We start from the raw sequence: 9,550 nt of genomic DNA on the forward strand, positions 1-9,550 counted from the left end.
GATGCTCTCTGTGCCCAGCTCCAGTGTTAACTGCCTGCACTTGAGAATGATTGGCAGCTCTCGTCCTGGGACCCTGCTTCTCAATCCTTCTGCCTTTCTCTCTGCCTTTCTCTCCTAGGGATCCCTGCTTCCTGAGGGAGGGCATGGGGAATGTCTTTCTCTTCCATGCTTCACTCCCTAGTGTTGGTGAAGTTAAGTCTTCCAGTAGCTTTGTTGGAAAGGATTCATGGAAGGTAACATTTTTAGAGATGTTTATCTTTATTCTACCCTATACTGTGAGGTTGATGGATAGGCCAGGGTAGACGAGCCATTCTTCTTCCTTAGGATTTTAGACATCACTCCTCTGTGTCCTCATAGCCCTATTGCGAAATATGATGCCCTTCTGGACCATGATCATTTAATGTGAAAAATTTTAGGAAACTTTTAGGCTATTCTCCTTATTCCTAGGGGGTCAGAAATTTCATAATGAAGTGCTTTGGATTTATTTATTTATTTTTGTTTAAAGATATATACCAGGTTTATTTTTTTGTTTGTTTTTTATACATATACATGTATCTATTCTTTTTCAAATTCTTTTCCCATTTAGGTTATTGCAGAGTACTGAGTAGAGTTCCCTGTGCTCTACAGTAGGTCCTTGGTGGTTATCTATTTTAAATATAGCTGTGTGTACATTTTTGTTCTGGGTACTCAATGTACCTTTTCATTCCAAAAGGTCCTTCACTTCTGGGAAACTTTCTTGAATAATTTTTTTGATAATATTTTTCTCTCCACAATCTTCATTCACTTTTTTGGTAGCTCTTATGATTCAGATATTGGCTCCCTTGATTCATTTTCTAGTTATTTTTTCTCCTCCTACATTCCACCCTTTTGCTTTTTGGGAAACTTCCTGACAACTTTATCCTCCAATCATCCTACTGATTTTTAAAATTTCTGCTGTCATATTTTCACTTTCCAAGAGCTCATTTTTAGGTAAGTAATCCTTTTCATATCATGACATACCTGTTTCATGTTTGGAAATGTTTTGGTTATCTCTCAGGGGTCATGAATTACAAGACTTTCCTTGTGTTTAGCTTGGGCTTTTCTTGAGATGTCTGTCAATCCTTCCATGTACATTTATATTTCAGAAAGAGAACAAAGTTGTTAGTAGGAAACCTACATATCACGTGCATGAGATGGGAGGGAGGGGCTTGTTAATTAGTGGGCTTCTCTCTAGGCTTTTCCACTGGGGAGCCCCCCTCAAATGCCAGTATCTGGGGGGGGTCTCTTCTCCTGTGGGTCACCTTCCCAAAGAGCAGTCTCATGGAGGGAACGGAGGGTGCAGGCAGGCGTGATGTAAGTTTGGCTGCCTGCATCATGGAGTCTGAGCAAAGGGGAGGGAGCCGCTCAGCTTAGGGGTGTGGATTTCAACTGAATTCTTTTTTTTTTTTTTTCTCACAACCTACCCCCATCCACAGGGTTCCCAGGGCTCCTGGTACTGAGCCCAGATGCTCTCTGGAGGTCTGTCCAAGTCTCCTGCCAGGATCTTCTGGGAGATGCCTATGGAGGGGGTCACCTGGGATACCACCTCTCCTTGAAGACTCCCCTTCAGAACACCTGGTGCCTTCAGATGCCTCAGTCATTCCAGGTTCCTAAAGCCCAGGTACCTTGCCTCTTGTTGACCCCTTGCAACAGAAAAAGCTTCCAGTTTCTTTCCTGTCTTTTCACGTTACCTTGGCCTCTTCTGTCCATGCTCAGCGCCCCTCCATTCGCTCTGTCCTTTTGGACTCAGACTCTTTCCCTGTCATTGGAGTCAGCTTCCCGAGCGGAGCTTGTGTCCTGCTCTCCACGGTTAACGGGAAACCCTCTAGCTTCTAGGATGCATTGTCTGTTTTTAGGCCTTTAGGGAATGATCCACAAAGAATTTAGAAAGTGTTTCCTACAAAAGTTAGGGAATGGGAGGACCATTCGGGCAGCCACAGAGGGTAACAGCGGCCTCAGAATACCGACCTGCAGCTGGAAAGACTGCCTTGTTCCTCAACCACTGGCTTCTGAGCGGACAGACCACAGTTCTCCAAACCCGTTTCCTCCTCTGGAAAATGAGCCCAGTCTACCCATACCTGCGTCACACAGCTACCGCAGGGAAGAGGAGCAACGATGTATGCTAAGGCCCTCTGAAAAGCAGGAAGTGTCACAGTCAGTGCAGCCTATTTTGATCACCTATCTTAAAGTTGGCATGTTTATGAGTGCAAGATAATATTTCTTTAGCTTTTTAAAAAACAGAGGCTATCAACAATGACGTAAGGCTAGATTTCGATAAAGGACCCGGAATACAGGGCGGCAGACCAGCCCACTGTTTTTTTTCCGGACTGAATGTATTCCATCCCCGGGGGTCCTGCCTTCCTCCCACTCTGGACGCGCGGATGCTCGGCTGCTGCTTTAAGACTGCAGAGCGTCCCAGCGGCCAGAGGCAGGGGAGGGGGTCCCCGCTCGCCTCCGCTCCGCTCGCCCGCCTCCCAGCCAGGGAAGGTTAGCGAGGGATCAATGTGATCCGGGCCGCAGGAGAGGAAAGATGAGCCCGCCCGCCCGCCTGCTGCCTGGATGCGGAGGCTGAGGGCCGACGCACGGGAGGCCGCTTGCTGCGCAGTCGGGGCGCCGGGCGCCCGGCATGAGCTCACGCCCGCGTCTGCGGCTCCGTCCACCTGCCGACCTGCCGGCGGCCCGCTGAGCTGACGGCGCACCTGGGCTGCAGCCCCGCCGGCCCGCTCTGGCCGCAGCGTTGGGCGCGGCGCCCGGGAGCAGGTGTGCAGGAGCGCGGCGCGCGGCGAGCGCAGCCCTCGCCCCGGAGCCCGGCCGCGCCGCGTGCCCGGGCGGCTCGGCAGCAGCGGCGGCGGCGGCGGCGGCGGCGGCGGGCGGGCGGCGGCCCCCGGGCGGGTGGCGAGCGAGCGGAGCCGGGCGGAGCGCCGGGGACCGGGGAGCGGCGGGGCTTCGCCCAGGTGAGCGGCCGGCGCCCTGCGGCTGGGGCTCCTTTTCAATCTCTGCTAATTAAAAAGAGTATCCAAAAATGGACATCGAGCTTGCATGCAGGATTTCGGCGATGGACCCTCTTTTGTGTTGCCAGTGGATAAACTGCAAACAACTGTGCCATCTTTCAAGCTGGATTTACCAGTAAAGCCAGAGCGTAATCTGACTTCCACCAAGTGGGCCTTGCATGTCCTCAGCGCTCCCGCCCCCGCAATGTTCTCTTTTGGAACATTTCAGAGGCGTGTCGATTTCCCGCCAGGCCCCTCCTCGGATTCTGGGGCTGCTCTAAGTAGAGGAGCTCAACTGCATTTTGTTGAAAAGGCTTAGGGTTGAGCCCGTAAGGGGCCATATAGTGAGGTCTGCGCCCCAAGTTGGGCTTAAATTAGGGCTGACACCCACCCATCAGGATGTTTTCACCCCCTTTCTGGTTTTACCTTTGCAGTTGGTTTGAGAAATTCAGGGATGAGTTTTTCCCCGACAGAACAGAACGTGCAATGGACCATTTCTGGTCATTCTCGCCTAAGGTCTTTCATGGAACACAGGATGCCGGAGGCTTGAGCTCTTCTGCGTCTTCATGTTGGGGAAAGGCGTCCAGATGAATCCGTTATTTCTGGGTCGAGCAGGACACTACCACTTTGCTCTGCCCGGCCGGCTTGGGTCGTCTCTGTGGACAGTCTTCTCCATGCTCTTTCCCTGCTAATATCTGGGAACAAGCCTGCTGTTCCCGAGTGACTGACACTGTTCCCTGCTTGTGCCTGGGGCAGAGAAAAGAGGCAAGGGTTCATCCTCATCCAAAAACTGGTTCCTGTCTGCTTGAGCCCTGTCTGGCCTAACTTGCTTGTACTCCTCCAGTGGACCTGCCTTGTTTTGGATAATGATGATTGTTTTGTAATTCATATGTTTTTGTCACGTTTGTTGTTTTCCTCCTGACAACCAGCCATGGCAGGCCTCCAGCCCTGCCTGAGCACCTGCCTTGGGCTGCTACCCTGCAGCTCATTTGATCCATTCACGGACCTTCAGAGGCAGATTATATTCTCCCCAAGGTACATGTCCACTGCTGATATTGGTACCCAGACGCTTAAGGTCACACAGCACCGGATCCGACACACGTCATCTAAGAGAGAAGCTTACAGATTATGCTTCAAAAATCATTCCTGACCCTCATGCATTGCTCGTGGGAATGTAAAAGTGTACAACCACCTTGGAAAACAGTCTTGGAGTGCCTCAAAAATTTAAAAATAGAGTTACCATATGACCCAGCAATTCCATTCCTAGGTATACGCCCAAGAGAAATGAAATGAATTGCCACACAAAAATGTGTACATGAATATTCATAGCAGCATTATTCATAATGTAAAATAATGCTAAAAGGAAAAATAACTCTAATGTCCATCAACTGGTGATTGGATAAATCCAATGTGGAATATCAATACAGTGGAATATTATTCAGCTATAGAAAGGAATAACATATAACACACGCCACAACATGGATGGACCTTTAAAATCCTGTGCTAAGTGAAAGAAGCCTATCAATTACAAATGGTCACATGCCTTATGATTCCATTTATATGAAATGTCCAGAATAGGCACATCCGTAAAGAAAGTGGGTAGAATTGTGCTTGCCTAGGGCTGGGGGGGCAGGGGGCAGTGGTGGAGGGAAATGAGCGTGAGGGTTCTTACTGGGGTGATGAACATCATGTAAAATTAGATTTGGTGATAGTTTCCCAACTCTGTGAATATCACCAAACCATTGAAATGTACAGTTTAAATGGGTCAAATGTAGGACATGTGAATTATCTCTCAATAACACTGTTAATAAAAATATATCAGCTCTGTAGGTCACAGTCACTTAAATGTAAGTGATTTAGATCTGGGGAAAAATACTTGTCCTTAAAAGGGAGGAGCAGAAAGAACTTGCCCTTTTGGAATCTCAGAGCTGTTATTATTTTTGTGGATTTATTATGCATAGGAATATAGATTGGAAAAATTATAACCATTCTTTCATGAGTAAAATCTTAATCTGTATTTGCACAAACAGATGGGCAACAACCAATCCACACTATTTGTTCATTAAGTTGGTTCAATGAAGAAACAAATAAATAATTGCTTTCTGGAGCACCATGGGATAAAAAAAACTTCTTTATTATTTGGAAAAACTTTGATCCTCAGAATTTAAACATTAATATACAAAGCATATTTTTTCTTTCTATTTCTTAATACGTAGTAATAAAAATAAAGAATGACAATAATCTGACACTCCTATAGACTTTTATATTCTTAATAACTTTTAAATATTTTTCCTTTTTATATATGATTAACAATATATTTGTGAGAATAACCCAAGCAGTATTATTCCCATTTTATAGGTACTTAATATCAAGGATTAGAGAGGGTAAGTGATTTATGCCTGATCGTATAATTTACTGCGGTAAGACTAAAATCCAGGACCTTGCACCCCCATTCATCGTGCTGGGATGCTCCATTTTAATACAAAGAAATGACTTTGTTCCCCCATCCTCATGCCTAATGGAGACATATACGGAGGTTATTTTCTATTTAAAATCTTCTCTCTAATCTCAGTCCTCAACTTCTAGATGCATTCATGCACTCCAAACTCTAGTGGAAGATTTTGAAGGGAAACATAGTCATTTGCTCCTGGACAAAAATTTTCCCTCTGGTATCGCCTCACCCTGCCCCAGTTCTGAGCTTGGAGAGTGTACAGGAGTGGAAGCACATGTCATCTCCTCCAGAAGGCAAAGGCTCTCAGATGACAGAGCATGGAACTTTTCTTGAAGGCCCACCTACGGCCTTTAAATTTTTTTTTTTACCTGGTTTTTGGACTGAGAGGTGGAGCTATAAAGGGGAAACAAGCAAAATCAGACCATTTCTCCTGTTAATTATCCATATCAGGTGATGGAAAACACACCCAGAGAGGGGGCGCTGTGTGAAGAGATGGAGATCTGCATTGGCGTCAGGAGACCCAGGTTTGATCTTCAGCTCCGACCCCACCTGGCAGTCATCTCGAAGGACAACCCTTCCGAGTTCTGATTATCACCTGCAAACAAGAGCTGGGGTGCCGGTGATTTTATGTGAGACAGTGCACGTGAAGGCAGTTTGTTAACTCCAAACCGTATTTGATTGTGCACAGTGGACACTGTGGTGAGTGAGGTGGGACTAGGGACTTGCCCTGATTTCAGTACTGTGCACAGCCCAGTTCTAATGGAGATAGAGGGGTGACGGGGTTGGCTGTGACATCCTCTCCGTCCTGTATCGGTGTCCCCGGGCACACTCTGACCCTCCCACACCTCGCCATGTCCAACCTCTGTCTAGCTTGGGGGGAAAGAAGGCATTTGCTGAGTCTACCGAGCTTCAGGCACTGTATCAGGACTGTTCCCATCCGGTCACCCTGCTCAGGTGTTGATAATAGAAGCTATACCTGGAAATTCCATAAGGGATTAAGGCAGGGCCCTGCCCAGGAGTAATAATGTCTTAATAGCAACAAGTTAAAAGGAATCAACTCTTTCCTTTATTTGTTCAGCAGTCATTTATTAAATATCCATCACGTGGCAGTCCTGCCAGCTCCTGGGGGAAGGTGAACATAAGAGGCTCCCACTGGCATCCTCGCAGGGAACACGTGGTTCAATGTCAGGCTCCCAGGTTGAGTGTGGGTGTCCAAAGCTGGCTAGCAGGATTGGCATCTTGGCTACCCCAGTGGCCGTAGCCATGTAACTTTGGGCAAGTTCTGCAACTTTTCCAAATTTGGGGTCCCTGGTCGGTAAAATGGGGAAAGACTCCTCTCTACCTCCTAGGCTGTTGGGAGGACTCTTGTAAAAGAGCTTCATGGGGGGAAGGGCAAGGGATGCTCTGTAAAGACCTGCTATTCTTGAGTGTGATTTAGGTACCTGAGCCCTCCACGACCCCCAGAAAGTGAGGTGGGTCAACAGCCAGTGGGTGGGACATGTGGGAACCCAGAGAGGGCGCTAGACCTCAGTCTAGGTGACGGGAGGTGACATCTGAACTGGCTCCCGTGGGTTAAGGGAGAGCTCTCCCCAGGCAGAGGGAAAGGAGGGAGTTTCTGGCAGAGGGACCAGCATGATATAGTTGGTGTGTTTGGGAGCTGTGGATATCTGGTGGTGCTGGCACGCAGCATCCCTGCACACAAGCTTCCTGGGAAGAGAGGCATGTCCACCTTGGGATGTGGTTTTCCAGGACCCTCTAAACTGTGGGAAGGAGATTGGACTTTATCAGTGGGAACCTGGTTGAAAACAAGAGTTCCCAAAATGTGTTCTCAGAACGCTAGCTCTACGGGGCTACTTTTAACCTAATAAATGCTTGGTATTAAATTTCTTAAACTACCTAAGTGATACATATTGTTGTAACAAGCGAAATGATGCAATAAAATGTTAATAATCTCTCTCTGCCCCTAGTCCTTCCAGCCCCATCCTCTGGGGTAACAAATGTTACTAGGCTGACCAGTGTCAGTCTCCACTCTACAAATGTAGACACCCACTTAGAGAAACCCTGATGAAAGGGATGACCCCATCACAGCAGAGTGACAGGTGGAGGGGCTGATATTCCCAGACAAGGACTCTGCCCAGCGGTCCCTCAACTCACATCCCAGAGACTGACTTCCCTTAAAGTCAGCCTTTGTGTTCGTCACCAAGAGATGGGCTCGTGATGCATGAGAGGCCATAAACGTCCCCTTATTGGGCCTTTTAGTTGCTGTAGAGAAAACCTCTCCAGCCAGCATGTTAATGAAGAGATCTGGTATTATACAACCTGAAGGAAAGGGATGAACACCAATGGCTAAAGCAGCCTTGAAAAGAGTGCAATGAACTTCTTAACCCATAAGAAAGCCACCCAAATATTTTTTGTAATTTTAAAAATCATTCCTTCAGAAACCTGGCATAGTAACCAAAATATGTCTCATTTGGGATTTGCTAGTTCTGGATGAATTGTCATCCATCCCGAGGAAAGACTTGAGGCTGTTAGTGTGACTGTATTAGGACACAGAAGACAGCAGTCAGCTCAGGCTCGGTGGGTTTGAGAACCACTTCACGCACAAAGGCAGATGGGGTGCGGAGGCCCACACACACACTCACACGGGTGGAAGCTAGGGATTCAGTTTTCTACGCCAAACGTGTGCGTCCAGTGAGCTTTAAATATTATTTGGGTGTCAAAATTGTACAATGCAACTAACTTTTAAAAATCATTTTGATTCTTACTATTTTATTTGAGAGATTACGCATGAGGTCCCCAGACCATGTTTACAGTTCATTCGTTTGGGAGGAAAATGTTGACTTTTACAGTAAAACTCTGTTGCTTGCTGGAGCATCTCTAGTTTCATGGAAAACTAGAAGTAAAAGGCCACCCGGTAGAACCCCGTTGTTACATGTCCTGTCCTGATGATGTGGATCTGAAAGGCCAGGGTTCGTGTTGAGTAAGGAATTGATGTGAAATGCTGTGTCTCCACTGAGGCCCCCTCCCCCTGCAGGAAAAAGACAACACGTGCAATGAAAGACCATATACCAAGGTGTGGGCCCTGATGAGAGGTGATGACGTAACTAAAGAATGGTTCCAGCAGAAAAGCTTTTCTACTCCTAAGAATGAAGGGGAAAGAGGAGAGAAGGGTGTTACAGGACCCTGTTAATAGTTGGAAGAACTGTGGAAGATAGGATTGCAGACAGGGTTTGTGGCCACAGGGAATACACTACTGATAAAACCATGGCGTGGGAGGGAGGGAGGAGGGATATTTAATCAGCGCTCTCTCTTCCTGCCTTCTGGTCCCCTACCCATGTCTCTATTGGCCAAACTCACTGGAAGCCGGAATCCCAGGGAGCATGGATGACGAGGTCCCTGGAGTCAAGCCGCTTAAGGAGCAGAGGACAGAGAAGGGCAGAGCAGTAGCTGGAGACCAGCCAGTAGCCACAGTGGCTGGGATATAGTCATCCACTCTGCATCTTTATTATATTTTTTAAGTTATAAATAAGAATTAGCTCACTCTGCATTTTTATTATATTTATAAACTTATATTTTTAATAGATCATGAGCTATTGTCATGAAACATTTGCTCTCACATGAAAAATATCATGGCTTAACGGTGAACAAAATCCCATTATTTCATAAGCAAAGAGCCTCTATACTCACTGAGAAATTTTAGTAAATATAGTCTCTAACATTCTTTCTGCCTCTTGCTTATGTAGTAGTTTTTAAATAGCTGTCTTGAGATGTAATTCATGTATCATGGAATTCACCCATCTAAAGTGTACAATTCAATGTTTTTTAGGATATTCACAGACATGTACAGACATCACTACATCTAATTTTAGGACACTTTTGTCACCCCCAAAAGAAACCCTTTACCCATTAGGAGTCAATTCCCTTTATTGCACCTCCTCCAGCCCTAGGCAACCACTAATCTATTCTCTCTCTCTATGGATTTGCCTTTTCTGGACATTCATATAAATGGAATCACGCAATATGTGTTCTCTGTGACCGGCTTCTCTCACTTAGCGTAGTGTTTTTAAGATTCATCTCTATTGATCATCAG

The sequence above is a fragment of the Eubalaena glacialis genome, chromosome 6 (genome assembly GCF_028564815.1).
Source record: "Eubalaena glacialis isolate mEubGla1 chromosome 6, mEubGla1.1.hap2.+ XY, whole genome shotgun sequence".
Classification (NCBI taxonomy): domain Eukaryota; kingdom Metazoa; phylum Chordata; class Mammalia; order Artiodactyla; family Balaenidae; genus Eubalaena; species Eubalaena glacialis.